The following is a 16,887-nucleotide window of genomic DNA, read 5'->3' on the forward strand; positions in this document are numbered from 1 at the left end:
ACAACAATCTTTCAAAATCATATACCCACATTAGAAACAGTTTGGCAGCTTCTTACAAAACTAAAAATATTCTTACCATATGATTCAGCAATTGTGCTTCTTGGTATTCACCCAAATGAGTTGAAAACTTACAGCCACACGAAAACCCATACATGAATGTTCATAGCAGCTTTATTTATCATAATTGCCAAAACTTGGAAGCAACCAAGATGACCTTCAGTAGGTCAACGAATAAAGAAATTGTGGCATATCCAGACGATGAAATGTTACTCAGTGCTAAAAAGACATGAGCTACCAAGCCATGAAAAGACATGGAGAAAACAAAATTCATATTACTCAATGAAAAGAAGTCAATCTTAAAAGACTACATACTATATGATTCCAACTATGCAACATTCTGGAAAAGGCATAACTATGGAGGCAGTAAAAGGATCAGTGGCTGCCAGGGATTGGTAGGAAGGGATGAAAGATGTTAAAGAATACATCATTTTCAACAGCACAAAGACTTTTTGGGACAGGGTAACTATTATGTATGATACTACAATGGTGAATATATGTCATTACACATTTGTCCAAACCCATAGAATATACAACACCAAAGGGGAACTCTAATGTAAACTATGTACTTTTGTTGATAATGATGTGCCAATGTGGGCTCATCAGTTGTAATAAGTGTACCACTCTGGTGCGGGATGTTGATAGTGGGAGAGGCTGAGGAAATATGAGAACTTTCTGTACCTTCTGCTTAGTTTTGCTATGAACCTAAAACTGATCTAAAAAATAAAGTCTATTTAAGAGGGAAAAAAAGAGCTACAATCTTTGAAGACTTTACAATTGTTTTACTAATCCTTTGAAGAAAGATAGCAAAGATCTTAAATAAAACATCAGCAATCTAAAACTGGCAATGTACTACATTTTTAAATTTATGATTTATTCCCAGAATGAAACAATGGCTTAACTTCAGAATATCTGTCAATGTAGAAGCTAGCCTAACATGTTAAAAAAGAAAAAATATATAATTATTTCAACAGATCTAGAAAACGCACTTAACAACTTTAAAGCCCATTCGTAATTGGAAAATAAACTCTTAGCAAAGTAGGAAGAGAAGCTAAAGCTCATGAGTTCATCAACGATGTTCTCTAAAAGATTACAAAAACATTTAATGATGACACATTAGAAGAATTACCTTACAATTGGCCAGGCACAGTGGCTCACGCCTGTAATCCTAGCACTTTGCGAGGCCAAGGCAGGTGGATCACCTGAGGTCAGGAGTTCGAGACCAGGCTGACCAACATGGAGAAACCCTGTCTCTACTAAAAATAGAAAATTAGCCGGGCATGGTGGCTCATGCCTGTAATCCCAGCTACTCGGGAGGCTGAGGCAGGAAAATCACTTGAACCTGGAAGGCGAAGGTTGTGGTGAGCCGAGATCGAGTCATTGCACTCCAGCCTGGGCAACAAGAGCGAAACTCTATCTCAAAAATAAAAATAAAAATAAAAGAATTACCTTATAATCAAGAAAAATTTAAGGATTTTCAATATCATCCCTTCTATTTAACTCAAGGTTTTAGCCAGGAAAATAAGGCCAGGAATAAATATAGAATGTAAAAGGTTTGGAAAGGAAGAAACAATCTTGCCATTAATTGCAAATGCCATTAATTTTTACAATGCTTTCTGTTGTTGGGTAACAACCACAAATTTAGCAGTTAAAAAAACCCACATTTATTATGGCACAGTTCTGTAGGTCAGAAGTCAGTACCACTACACAGGGTATCAGCAGGCTGAAATCAAGGTTGGGCTGAAATCAAGGCAGGGGTCCTACTTCTGCTCTCAGCTGGAGCTCATGATCCTCTTCTGAACTCATGTGGTTGGCAGAATTCAGTTCCCTGGGATGATAGCACTGAAGCTTCCATTTTCTGATGGTTGTTGCCTGGGGCCTGCTCTCAGCCCCCAGAAGCTGCCTGCAGTCCCTTCCCACTTGGCCTACACTGTGACAGCTTACTTATTCAAAGCCATCGGACAATCTCTCCCTTCAGTCACCTAGAACTATCTTAAATGGTACAGCATAATAATGGGAGTGACTATCCTATCATATTCACAGGTTCTACTGACACTCAAGGGAAAGGAATTATATGGGGTATGTACATCAAGAGGTGAAAATCTTGGGGGCCTTAGAATTTTGACTACCTTAGTACAGAAAATCCAGGAGAGTGTTAAAAACTATTGTAAGATGATAGTTTGGCCAGGTGCAATGGCTCATGCCTGTAATCCCAGCACTTTGGAAAGCCGAGGTGGGAGGACTGCCTTACCCCAAGAGTTTGAGATCAGCCTGAGCAATACAGTGAGACCCTCATCTCTACAAAAAAATAAAAAATTAGCGGGGTGTGGTGGCTCGTGCCCATAGTCCCAGCTACTTGGGAGGCTGAGGTGGGAGGATTGCTTGAGCCTGGGAGGTCAAGGCTACAGTGAGCTGTGATCAGGCCACTGCACTCCAGCCTGTGTGACAGAATGAAGCCTTGTAGACTCCAAAGCTGGAGTACAGTGGTGCAATCACAGCTGCCTGCAGACTCAACCCCTGGGCTTAAGTGATCCTCCCACCTCAGCCTCCCGAGTAGCTGGGACTACAGGCATAAGCCACCATGTCCAGCTAATTTTCTTTTCCTTTTTTGTAGAAATAAGGTGGCACTTATGTTGCCTAAGCTGTTCTCAAAGTCCTGGCCTCAAATGCTCTGCCAGCCTCAGTCTTCCAAAGTGCTGGGATTACAGGTGTGAGCCAATGCACCCCACCCAGATATTTTTTTCATGAAACTTTTCAAGTACATCCTCAAATTAATGCAAGGAATAAACAGAAAAGAAGAGCTAAGAAAAAAAAAATTGAAGAAGAAAGAGGACGAGGAGCAGCAGGGAGAGCCAGAGACTCACTCTTCCAGATAATATGACTTACTATGAAAGCTAGAGATATTAAAAGGACATCATAGCATGGAATGGTCCAGACACAGACCAAAGAACACATCTAGGTGCAGTTCCTCACACACATGAAAACTCCATTATTTATTTATCATACTTGCCTCTGATCGCTCAATTTAAATAGACCAGCCATTTTCTCCTGGGACACTGACAGGTACACCTGGTACAAATTCTACTTTTAATGTTGTTTACCCCTTTAGAAAAGTTACTTCACCTGTTTTACTTCAATTGGTTGAGCTATAAATGGTACAGCTGTGGGAATTAATTTTGATGATCTATACAAGCTCCTCAGCACAGCTGCCAGCATGGTGAGCAATAGTAAATGGTTGCTATTATTGTCATGGTGGTTTTTGTTATTGCTGTTACTACTACTATTTCTTCATTGCTATGCAGGGGTCTGAGTAGCACCTTACCATAGTTAGGCAAAATGCCGTATTAGTTAGGGTTCTCCAGAGAAACAGGCCAAGAGGATATATAGAGAAATTATTTGCAAGCCTGGGCTGCACTAATTACATTCCACAGACACTTGCAGATGTGTCCACAGAAGTCAGGGATGCTCTTACAAATGCAGGTCTCCACAAACAGCAGCCAACTCCACTCCTCCACCTATGAGCACCCCTGCTGGCTGCAGGCCTCATGAGACAATTCTACCAGTCAGGAATGATGACATTGGTTGTTATACACCTAATGACTCTCATGTTCCAGCAGAATGTCCCCCCTTTTAAGTTCAATTTTACATATTTTTTTAAGATACTACAAGTTGCAACACAGAATAAACATTTTAATTGGTATGACACTGAACTATTCAAAGAAAATTATGCAATAGAAAATGTAAGAAAACAATGTAGTAAACACTTAGTTACCTGTAACATAGATGGAGATGGAAAATGATAAACTGTAGTTATTTTCAAACCATGTATATCAGTCTTATTTTATTTTCATAGGGTATTTGTTTCTAATCACCTTTGGTTATATTTGCCCGGTGTCTAAGACGTGTTAAGAATGGTACAGTCTTAGGCCATATGAAGGGCGAGGGGGAAACTGACTGGAAGGAGGCACTGAAGCATTTCTGGGGTGACGGGTGGGATGTGTATCTTGACTGGGGTGCTGATGGCATGGATTATACAATTGCTTAAACTCATGGAACTGCATGTTTAAGATCTGGGCATTTCTCTGTAGGTATTAATTCAATTTTTTAAAAAGGTCACAGGTACAGGGACAAAAGTTAAAACACAAATTCTAAGAGGTTATAGTTGAAGGTACATCCTACGACTCTATTTCTTTATGTGATGGAATAAAATCTTGAAATTAGCAAATTGATCCGAACTCCCCAGGAGTTTACTAAAAATGGTGAAAGGAAGTGACTCAGAGACCTCTGAGTGGCAAAGAGAAGCCAATTGAGAATTAGTCCTTTGCTGGGAGTAAACCACCCACATAATTATAGGGTCAATGCCTCAATTACCTGTGCTTATTCAGAGTGGTATTGACCTGGTGGCATCATAGTCTTTCTGGAATATGCTTCAGCCACCAAGAGATTTTGATTTTTCATCAGCATGTGTCCAAAGCCTCTGGGGTTACCCCTAAGGATCAAAAGTCAAAATCCAATTAGATCTATTCCCTGGTAGCTGAACAAGAAAATAGAGATTATCAACTGACAGCTTGATGTGAATCTCAATGGATGTCTCAGGTGATGTGCCCCAGGGATCTGTGCCAAACATTTGTACTGACAATTCGGAGGAGGGCACAGAAGGTGTGTTTATCAAATAAGCAGAGGCCACAACACCTGGGTGAGATGACCAATAAGATGGGCCACGGGCTCACATTTCACATCACCTGAAAAGGGACATTGGCTAGGCCCAAGCCAATGAATTAAACTAAATTTAAAATAAATTGCCATTAGCTCAAAAGACCAACTGCCATGTACAGGGTGGAGGTGGGAAACCTGACCTGACAGAAGCTTATGGAGAACGCCCTGTGGTTTTAATTGGTCACACATGCATTATAAGCCAGTGTTGTGGACCAGTTGGTTAAAAGTTGAATGCTTTGATGGACAGATCCACAGTCTCAACACGGAGGATCTCCTTCAGCTCAAGATGCAGCATGTTCAGAGTGGCGGTGATGAACCGGAGCATGAGCCCAGAGGGGTACCAGGATGGTGGGATATAGATACCTTGTCTACCATAAACAATTTAGGAAATGGCATTATTCAGCCTGAAAGAGAGTAGACAGTGGTGACCAACCATTCCAGTTTTCCTGGGACTGAGGGAGTTTCCAGACCCAGAACTTTTAGTTTTAAATCCAGGATACTGTCTGGCAGCCCAGGAGAAGCTGGCCACCGTAGGTCAAGATGAGAATGAGTAAGAGGTGCCAGGACACATTTGGACCAGGACACAGACTCTGATTTCCAAAGGTTGGAGGGGCTTATTCTCAGTCACACTACACAGGACCAGGGCAACTGTAGAAGTGACCCAGAGGCAGAGCTGGATGCAAGATAAGGCTGGCTTTGAGGCTCCCAAGGAGCTTTCGTGGATGAGTGAGCAGCACGCGCCAGGTCTGCCTGCGAAGGAGTTCATGACTCCCTGAGTACGAAGACCCCTTAAACACACACATATACCAGAAAATGCATCATGGTCAAAACCTCTACGTTCAGGGATGCTTTTAAAGGAATCCATATTCTATCAATCACAACAGTGTCTTCGTACATTTGAAAGTGCTTGAACACATTGTGTGGGAGACGTGGGATTTATTCTTTCTGTACGGAATGCTCAGGCCTCAGTTCCCTTGCAAGCACTCTGAGCCCGCTACCCACCCAGTTCACCTTTTGAGTTTTCAGCCTCAGGGGAAATGGTGAGGCTGAACGGTGCCCCAAGATTCCTTTCAACTCTGTGATTCTATCATTTATCAATACTACACATATTTTTCTTTATAATGTATGTTGTTTTCCTCTGGTACTTGTTTCCAGTGCTGAAGTGTTCTAGAAACTGACATCAATCAAAATGATAAAGATACAATGTGTAGAGCACACGTATTTGCTACTCTGAAAAATTAAAACTCTAAGAAGAGGCGCCATGCCTGTTCTCATTCTGATAAGGAAAGCAAAGGAGGAGAACACAGGGAATAGTAGGCGGAGGAGCCCCATCCTGCAGGAGTCACCAGACAGAAGAGGGTGGGCACAGCAGGGGAAGAGGGGCTTCAACCCCAGCCCAGCCCTGGAGGAGCAGCTGTGTTTGCAGGGAAGGGATCAGGGAGGTTGGTGGAGATACAAGCCATGAGAGCCAGGGCCTTGAAAGTGGACAGGTGCCTAAGGCCTGACTCTAGACACCAAAGACAGGCCTGGGGATCAGAGCTAGAGAGGTCAAGAGTCCTGATGAGGGCCAGGGAGGTTGGACAGGCCTGGGTGTGAATCCAAGCTCTACCCTTCCTGGCTGCGTGACTTGGGCATGTTACTAAAAACCCTCTGAACCTTAGATTCCTCATCTGTAAAATGTCACGCCGAAGGCTTGGCATTGTGCCTGATCTGGAGTCAGTACTCAGGAAATGTTTGTTCGCGTGGCTGCTAGTCTGCTGATTCTCATCACCGTTATCAGTGGTGGGACACTCACATGTCACTTCCCAGTCACTTCTCTTCTTTCTCAGACTCCGTGCTGATGGAGGCAGAGCCCTTGCAAGTAACAGAAAAATCTAACAAACAGGCAGAGTCTAGTAGAGGTTTGTTTTTCTCACATCAGAGGAAGTCTGGAGTTCAGCAGCTGCTGGGGTTGCCACTGGAGAGGCAGGCTCCTGCTCTCCTCCTGCTCCAACTTGCTCAGCATGGAGCCTGCCTTGTAGCACCATGGCTGCTGCACCTCCAAGCCTAGCATCTGCATTCCAGGAAGGAAAAAGGGGAACGGTGAAGGGCAGAGGACAATAAGAGCACCCCAGCTGAGCCACACCTCCTTTTAAAGGTTTTCTCAGAAGCCCCACACAGAACTCTTGCATGCATGAACCAGTAGCAGGTCACACAGCTGCCCCTGGATACTGTGTCACTGGCACAGTATTTAGCTGGGCACATCACCACCCTACATGACCCCTGGATCTGGTCAGTAAGTATCTTAGTTCATCTGGGCTGCTATAACAGAATACCATAGACTTGAGTGGCTTATACAACAGAAATTTATCACTCATGGTTCTGGTGGCTGGAAGTCCAAGATCAAGGTGCCAGCAGATTCAGGTTCTGGTGAGGACCCACTTCATGGTTCACAATGCCTTTTTGCTGTGTCCTCACATGATGCAAAAGATGACGTGTCACTCTTGGGCCTCTTTCATACAGCCACTGGTCACCTCTCAAAGGCCCTACCTTGAGTGTCAGGAGTTTGAGACCAGCCTGACCAACATGGTGAAACCCCATCTCTACTAAAAATACAAAAGTTAGCCAGGCGTGGTGGCATACGCCTGTAATCCCAGCTACTTGGGAGGTTGAGACAAGAGAATCACTTGAACCCAGAAGCGGAGGTTGCAGTGAGCTGAGATCGCGCCGGTGCACTCCAGCCTGGGTGACAGAGTGAGACTCCCTCTCAAAGAAAAAAAAAAAAAAAAGATCTAGGCTGGTGGTTCTGAGACTTGAGCATGAATCAGCATCCCCAGGAGGGTTTGTTGAGACAGACGACTGAGCCTCTCCCCCAGAGATTCCCATTCCGTAGTTCTGGGATAGATCTAAGATTCTGCATTTCTGACATGTACCCAGGTTGTGCTGATGCTGCCAGTCAGACCAGACTGCAAGAAGCGCTGGTTTAGGAAGTTGCAGGTGAGGTGATGGAAAAACCGTCTTTCTGTGTTTCCTCATCTCTGGGGCTTGAGGTCCTGGAAGGCAACCAGGCTAATGTGGGTACATCACCTTGAGTGTTAGGACTGAAACATGTTAATTCGGGAGGAACACAAAACTCAGACCATCACAGTAAGGAAGAAATGGAGAACAGATACTGCAGAAGCAGAGAGCAGAGTCTGCCTCGGCCTCCTTCTCTGGACACATCCACTTGTCACTTCTCCAGTTTTTACTGTTACTTGGGGGACTAAAAATCCATCAGTCCTAACAGCATGGTCTGAGCGTGCAGTCTCAAATAGGAGGCTAAGGCCATCAGGAAGAGAGGTGAGTGTGGGCCACGAGGCTGAGCCTTGGCAAGGAGCTCTGGGACTCCCAAAGCAAAAGTGGTTACAGTTAGCACTGGGCCCCAGAAATTTGTGTGTATGAAAAGCAGCACAGTTGGAAACAGAAAATGACTGGGTGTTTTTTCTCAAGATTTTGGTGCAATTGGCATAACTGTTAAAAAGAATGTTGTACCAGCCCCTCTGTTCTAAAAACAGAAACAAAATGACTGAAGAATGGTTCAAGAGGAAGCAGGCCTTACACAGAGTGGGTAATACTACATGGTTTGTATAAGGATTAAGAAATACAAAAGAGCTGGTCCTGGTTACACAGTGCCTCATTCACCATTCTGACAATTTCGACTCCCTGTCTCCCAGTGACTGGAAGGTATCAGTGATGTACCCACATTAGCCTGGTTGCCTTCCAGGACCTTAAGCCCCAGAGATGAGGAAACACAGAAAGACGGTTTTTCCATCACCTCACCTGCAACTTCCTAAACCAGAACTTCTTGCAGTCTGGTCTGACTGGCAGCATCAGCACAACCTGGGTACATGTCAGAAATGCAGAATCTTAGATCTATCCCAGAACTACGGAATGAGAATCTCTGGGGGAGAGGCTCAGTCGTCTGTCTCAACAAACCCTCCTGGGGATGCTGATTCATGCTCAAGTCTCAGAACCACCAGGCTAGATCATATCTTTTTTATTTTATTTTTTTAAGAGGGAGTCTTACTCTGTCACCCAGGCTGGAGTGCACTAGCACGATCTCAGCTCACTGCAACCTCCGCTCCTGGTTCAAGTGATTCTCTTGCCTCAACCTCCCAAGTAGCTGGGATTACAGGCGTACGCCACCACGCCTGGCTAACTTTTGTATTTTTAGTAGAGACGGGGTTTCACCATGTTGGTCAGGCTGGTCTCAAACTCCTGACCTTAGGTGATCTGCCTACCTCAGCCTCCCAAAGCACTGGGATTGTAGACGTGAACCACCGTGCCCAGCCAATCATGTCTAATAGCAAGAAAATACTCAGTAAAAGTAACAGGTCAATGGTTTTCTAACACATATCACAGGAGAAATATTAAAACCACTAAAAAGTTCAGTCAGTCTTCTGGATTCTGTAGTATCTTAATGTGTTTAAAGAGAGTTTAGGGTATGAGGTATATTAGGAAAACCTTCTATAGGTCTGCAATTAAATCTATAATTTTTAAACTCTAATCACAGCATCTTAGAGCTGTCATGAATGTTATAGCAAGAAATAATTTATTTGCACAAATAGATTTTGTGGCCTGGCGTGCTGGCTCATGCGTGGAATCCCAGCACTTTGGGAGGCTAAGGCAGGTGGACTGCTTGAGCCAGGAGTTCAAGATCAGCCTGGGCAACATGGCAAAACCCCATCTTTACTAAACACACAAAAATTAGCCAGGCATGGTGGCACATGCCTGTAGTCCCAGCTACTCAGAAGGCTGATGGGGGGATCACCCGAGCCCAGGAGGTGGAGGTTGCAATGAGCCAAGATCACGCCACTGCACTCCAGTCTGGGTGACACAGCAAGACCCTACGAAAAAAAAAAAATCTTAAGAGTTTTTGGTACCAAGTATACGGATAGGGAAAATATGTATGAAAAAGTTTTGCTAATTACTAATTGCTATTAACAATTACCATTTTTATAGCCCCGGTTCTAATGTTAATATGATATCTGTTATGGGCTCCATTGTGTCCCCCCAAAGTTCATACATATGTTGAAGCCCTAACCCCCAGTGCCTCAGAATATTACAGCATTTGGAAACAGACTCTTTAATGAGGTAATTCGTTAAAGTAAGGTCATTGGAGTGGGCTGTAGTCCAACATGACTGGTGCCCTTATAAGGAGACAAGGACACAGGCACACACAGAGGGAAGATGATGTGAAGACACACAGAGAAAGGGAAGCCAAGGGGAGAGGTCTCAGAAGAAACCAACCCTGCCTACACCATGACACTGGACTTCTAGCCTCCAGAATTGGGAGAAAATAAATGCTGTCTGATTTGCCCAGTCTGTGGTATTCAGTTATGGCAGCTCAGCAAACTAATACAATATACGAAAGACTCTGCTCGTGATGAGTTTGGGTGTCGCCCAGCAGTCACTGCTGTGGTAAGCATTTGTGCTGTTCCACATACCTCCAGCTCTCCACCTCCTGGAGAAGATGATGATATTGTACTTTCCCACCCCCTGAAGAAGTTAAGCACCACCTATGACATGCTTTTGTCAATAAAAGATGAGCAGAAGTAACATATATCACTCCTGAACAGAAACTCTAAGGGCCTAAGCATAATTCACCCTGTTCTCTTTTTCCTCAGTTGTAGCAACAAGAAATGCTCCAGAAGCAGCTGCTCCACCGGCCTGCCCTGTGGAATAAGAACACTGACAATGCTATGGTAAAACCCCCAGCCATAAACCTTTTTCATCTTAGGTCCTGAGATGTAAGCATCGTTTGTTATTGCAGCATATCCTAGACTACCCTGACTACCACATTAGTTTACTTACAATTCAAAATAGGAGTCATCTCATTTACCAAATTCCAGACATTCATTTGTTTCATTTAGCTCAGAACAATAAGCATATCAATTAAACTCTGATCTTTGGTGGTTTGGATTTTTTTTTAACTTAAAATATCTGGTAATAAGGCCATGCATGATACATGCATGATGGTAAGAAGGCATAAGCTTTTTTTCAGAAGGTGGGAAGATGCTACTGAGATTAGCCCAAAGAAAGGACAGCTTAGCAAGGTTCTCTGCACCAGGTAGGCACAGGAAAAAGAGAATAAAACTACAGTGTTTCAAACCGGCAGTTCCCTCTGATTACCATGTAATTCTTCCTACACCCAACACTTTACACAGAAGAGACTGAGCCAGTTTGAGCGGTTGAGCTGGGACTAGACCCCATGCCTTCTGACTCCAGACAAGAGCTCTTTGCCCTGTACTATCCTTCTTAGTTCTTTAAGAATCAAAAGATAGAATTTCATTTTAGCCAACAATAGCATCTCCTTATCCTAAAGCCTCATCATAATTCTGATATTTACCACTGAAGAGAAAAACATGTTTACACTAGCATTTGTTTCAAAAAAAATAATCCAACCCAACTCACCCTGCGCACAGTAGGCTCTTTTCAAGGCTAGGTGTGCTGGGACTTTAGAGAAGCCTCTAAGAACAAATGCCCATTGCTGGGCTTCAAGGTTTTCCTCCATTTTCCTTTACTGCCAAGTAGCCACTGGCATGATTCCAGCCAGCTTCACTGCTGTTCTGTTTGGTCTTCCCTAGAATTCACTCACTCAGCCCACACCATCTGCCTAGACTAGTCTGCCCCTTGCTGTCCTCGCAACTTGCTGACTCTTCTGAACGCCCACAGATCCAGCTTTTCTGCTTCTGGACTTGAAGATCCACCTACCGCACGTTACATTCCAAGGAACTAGGGGCAGGATGGCTGAATAGAAGCCTGCACCAATCATCCTCCCTGCAGGAGCACCAAATTTTAACAACTAACCACACACACAAATCAGCACTGTCATAAGAACATTCCAAGGAATCAACCAACCTCTGTCTGTATGTATTCATGTATTCTAAGTCGTCTAGGTGATTGTGCTGTCTATTTATTAGTCAGGTGATTTATTTCTCAGTACTTCTGTTTGCTCTCACTAGTATACATATGCCCTGCTGTGCACCCTGTAGAAATAATGGTGAAGAGGGGAAAATAGAATGAGGGCTTTCTAACACACTGTCCTGTTATCTAGGCTGCCACATGTGGGCAGGTGCCTTCCTCTGTGGTATGAAGAGTTGGTTGTGGTTTGCCTTGATAACATACTCTATGCAAATCTGACTGACGAACGCCAGTGTCATAAACAGAATTGCATAAATCAATCACTCCAGAAAGTTCATGGCATACAAATATTAATAAGTATTATGAATTTTCTTTGAAGAACATAAGATTCTAACTATTATTGCTAGAAAAAAAAAGTTAAAATCATTTATTTCACTCTGTAATGAATATAGCATCTTCTCAAATAGGAAATAAGGTTTATGATTTCAAGCTTTATTTAAATACCCTTTGCTTGGAAAACTAAAACAGTCCCAATTTGTAATTTATTTTACATCTCAGTTTATAGATCACTTAGAAGAGTGTTAATTCATTCTTGGAATGGCAAATGTCCTGTCTTAAGTGACTGATGGAAAAACAAAATACCATGCCAAATTCATCAGAAAATGTAAAATTGAGCTATAAATACATTGTGTTCTTAACTAGCATGACATGCCAAAACTGAGGGCTTACTTTGGAAAATTGCAAAATCCAACACATGGGGTACTGACCATTTTTACTTCATTACATTTGAAAACCCATCTGTTGGCAATTATGTGTCAACATGTGCTTCTCAAATCCATGTAATCTAAATTACTTTTAGTTTTAAATGTGAACACATGGCAGGTTTTAAAAGAATTGTTTCATGCCACCAGTAAGGGGAGCACAGAAATGTGTAACAGTTCTATTAATCAGCTCAAGCTTAGTAATATTTCTACATTAAAAGTAGTAGAGCAAATAGGCTGTCTCCATCGTGTACTTTGGCTAACAACCAGTATTGAGATCACCAAATAATTTAAATATAGGAAACTTGATGCTTTCCATCTTCTTTAGAAGCCACCAATCTGGTTAGCCCAAATGCCACACACAAATGGTCCTAAGTTCCTGGCTGTTGAGTTTCTCCAGGACTACAGAGTCAGCCTCACAGGGGCCTGAAGTCCAACCAGGCTCCCTGAGATGTGAAGAGAAATGCCCATGTCAGAAACAAGACTTTATCACATTCTTCCATAGCCCCTACGTAAACCAGAATAAAGTGAAGCTTTCATTAATGGTGACAGAGACAGCCAGCTGTTCTTCTCTAAGAAATGATCTTTGAGGCCAGGCATGATGGCTCACGCCTGTAATCCCAACACTTTGGGAGGCCGAGGCAGGTGGCTTACCTGAGGTCAGGAGTTTGAGACCAGCCCGGCCAACATAGTGAAACCCCATCTCTACTGAAAATACAAAAAATAAGCTGGGTGTAGTGGTGGGCACCTAGAATCCCAGCTACTCAGGAGGCTGAAGCAGGAGAATTGCTTGAACCCGGGAGGTGAGCCAAGATCACACCACTGCACTCCAGCCCGGGCGACAGTGCAAGACTCCATCTAAAGAAAAAAAAAAAAAAAAGAAAAGGAAATGATCTTTGAATATAGTTCTAAATATCGAGTGACTTCTTCAGTATTCTTCTCTTGAAGTGAAATATCTCAACTTAGCTAATCACAAAGCCACATTTCCTGGTCCTTAATTCACTTTGCCGCCGTAATCTAAACCCTTAAGTAAATTAGAGTCTCCCCAGTTGTGGAATGCACAAGCAGTACTTGGGTGGGCCATACCTGAGCTTGAATCTCTTCCCTGCTCCCTTGTCACTGACACAACCTCAGCAAGTTACTTAACTTCTCTCTGGCACCCAGTTTAGTCCTCAAACTCGTGGAGATTAAACAAGATTATTCTGTAAGAGAAAGCACATAGCATCATGTCTGAAACACAGCTCCCCAAAATATTCTCTTCCCAAACGAAGTGCCATAGGGAAAAGTCAGTTGTCTACAACTGTGCTGTATGATATAGTTATCATCAGACACCATGTAAATATATGTGGCTATGTATATTTAAATCAACTTAAATTAAATACAATTAAAAATTCTGTTCTTAGACTGCACTGGCCATAATTCAAGCACTTGGTAGCCACATGTAGCCAGTGCAGATATGGATCATTGTCATCAGAAAGCTCTCTTGGACTGTGCTGATTACCTTATCCCCTTGGGTGTTGACACTTCCAAACACATCCATGTCAGTCTCTACCTAAACTATGTCATGTGAAATCTTTCCTTGGTGACAGGAATAAATGCAACCACTGTTTTCTGTGGCATCTCTTTTAGAAAGAACCTCATCTCCAGTTCCGCATCCCCAAAGAATTCAGTCTCACTAGATTCAAGCTGGAAAGGCTTCTTCTTTAACCTCATGGATTCAGAAAACTCTAGTTAGCTGTTCCATTGCAGCCCAGATGCAGATTCTAGGGTTCTCTGCACTGCGGCCTTTGCCTTCCTGCTGAGAGTCTGATGGGATGTGGGCATAATGCTGAAGGCTCCAAGTCCTGGGTCTTGCTCCTAAAGCAAAATACCATCGCTGGGGATTCAACACAGCCACATAAACCTCAGGTAGCTTACAGCCACAATATTTAGGACATTGTGAATTCCCCATATGAGTCCCAAGCACCTTCACAGGAGAGACCAGTAAGCCAAATGCTCTAGGAACGCAGCTCGCTCCATTGATCAGGGGCTCTGTTCTTTCTGTGGATAGCTAAGTGCCTTCCTACAAGGGCTTCAGGACAGGCATTATGGGCCCAGGAACACAGCACGGTAAATGTGTAGGTTTACAGGGCTTCACCTAAACAAAAGCTGAGTTCCCCTCAGAGCATGCAAGATGCAGGCCCAAGGACCCAGGAGAGCTCCCTTTTCTCCACCAGCATTCTGGTTCCAAAGCTCTAAGAATCATCTCGGCCACACTCTAGCTTTGGTTAATCAGATTTCAATAGTTAAGGCTGGATTTCCATATTCTTCTTGCCAACCTCACCCACCCTTACCTCTGCAAGGGGAAGACCAAAAATGATTACAGATTCTTATTTTCTTAACTGCAAATAGTTCTAATGAAAGATTAGGTTACAGGGGCTACAAGTAATAGCTGAGATTTTATTTAGTGGCCTAGTAGGTTTCAGTCCCTGCCATCCCTTCTCATCCTTTGTGAAATGAAATCCACAGGTGACTGCGTATTTTTCGAGATTGTATCTAATTTTTAAGTTAATGGCAATAATAATAATAATAATAGCAGTCACTTACATAGCCATTACTTTGTGCCAGGCATTGTCCTAAATGCTTTATGTATACACAGATAGTGAGTTGTTTGCACCTCACAAACAACTCAATGAGGTAGGAAGTACCACAAAACATAGAGAGATGAAATAACTCACCTCGGATCACACAGGTCAAGCTGGGCTACAAACCGGGCAGCCTGGCTCCAAGTCCACTCTCTGAGCCACTGTGCTACCTACAAATGATAACAGAAAATAACCCAAAGACTTAACAGTTAGAGAAAGCCCATCTGACCCCAAGCATCCTCTCTCTTCCCCTAACCATTGTTAGTCATTTCTGATTTGTCCTTCCAGAGACGGTCTGTGTGCACACCTTTCTAAATGCATATCTAGAAGGAAGAAGCTTCTGGTATCACCTTGGGCAGTCACACTCATGCACAAATAGGAGATGTTTTTATCTTTTCTAATAACTGATATCAACTTTGCTTTCCAAGCGCCTGTGTGAGTGCTTACACTGGTGAGTGCAGGGGCAAGGAGAGAGGAGAAAACAGTCTCAACTAAGGGTACCTTTGCAAAATACTCCATCCACCCCACTGACTCTGCTGTCTTCTCTGATGTGACTCTTAGCCACGATGTAGGTTAAAGCCTCTATCTCAGGGATTCCTTCTCCTTCCCCAGGGTCTTTTTTCCTCTCTCCCCCCGACCCTGCTCTGCCTCACAGCCTTAGAGAGGGCAGCAGGGCTTGTGGAGCTGAGAGATGATGCTCAAATGGGAACAGACAGTTGTCTAGCCTGGGAGCAGTCACTTCTGACCTGGGGCCAAGGCTTGGCCTGGCCCCTGTGGCTGACAAGGCACTACTGCCATGGCTGGGAGTTGCTGGTGAAGGGAAATGTCCCTTCTCCAGCTAGGTCATCCCAAAATTGGTGGACTCTGAAGATATGGTAGTCCCAATGCAGGTAGCAGCTGTGGTGTTCCCAGATTGTGTCTGGCTTCCACCACACCCGGCACAGTCTCCCCACTGCCTCCCACCTCCCACCCCAACTGCGAGGCAGCCTTAGATCTCTGTGTTTCCTGCCAATACTAACTGCCTCAGCAATCCATTAGGAATTTTCAACCAAAGTTACAAAACCACACTCGTGCTGGCTTTAATCATGAAACAGACTTACTGGTTCTTACAATAAAAAGTCTAGAGACAGGGCAGGCTTCAAATGGGTCACAGTCCAGTGGGTCAGTAACACCCCCAAGGGCCTGGTTTCTTTCCGAGCTTCATCTCTGCCTTCCACTGAGTCGACACCATCCTGAGCCCTCTTTCCTGAGGAGGCAAGATGGCACCACCAGCTTCTGGGGCACAGGCTTCCTCTCACACGCACGGCAGAGAACGGGAGTGCACACACTCTCAGAAGAGCAAGACAACTTCCCTCCAAGACTCCACCAACCGCTTCTCCTGACTTACTTGCCCAAATAGGGTCATGAGTCTATCCCTGAGCCCACCACAGTGACACTGTCTCTCTCCAGTCAGATCGCCAGAACGGGGTGTGTTCAGCAGCACTGGAGAGAGGTGAGCAAAGGTGAAAATCAGAGCAGCATTAGCAGGAAGCGGGGACAGCTGCTGGCAGGCCCCCCGCACACCTGTGTCCACATGCCCTCACCTGTTCTTGATGTATTCTCAGGGCTTGGCTAAGAAAACCTGGGGCCTGAGGTGCATGGGAACTGGTTCCTGGGCCTTCTTACATTCCACAAGCTGGGGTGGCCAAAGGTAGCCAGGATGGCAGTGTCACCATACCCTTCTTTCTCCACAGCCAACCACCCAGTCTCCTCATGCCCAGTCCTCTCATTTGCCGGAAAGACACACCCCAGGCCCTCTGGGAGGGGTTTGCTATAGACTGAATTGCGTCCCCCCTAGTTTATTTGTT

The 16,887-nt window shown here is 44.1% G+C and overlaps 1 long non-coding RNA gene across 1 annotated transcript; it reads right to left on the reverse strand.

The window, feature by feature from the left end:
- Positions 1–12,068: 12,068 nt before the first annotated feature.
- LOC105528307 lies at positions 12,069–15,182 on the reverse strand. The gene is made up of 4 exons (XR_001004341.1): positions 15,134–15,182; positions 13,503–13,618; positions 13,165–13,274; positions 12,069–12,862 (listed from the first exon to the last, which is right to left on the reverse strand). It is a non-coding gene; the product is annotated as an uncharacterized LOC105528307 (long non-coding RNA).
- Between the last annotated feature and the right edge of the window lie 1,705 nt (positions 15,183–16,887).

This window comes from Mandrillus leucophaeus, unplaced genomic scaffold (genome assembly GCF_000951045.1).
Source record: "Mandrillus leucophaeus isolate KB7577 unplaced genomic scaffold, Mleu.le_1.0 Scaffold710, whole genome shotgun sequence".
In the NCBI taxonomy this organism is placed as follows: Eukaryota; Metazoa; Chordata; class Mammalia; order Primates; family Cercopithecidae; genus Mandrillus; species Mandrillus leucophaeus.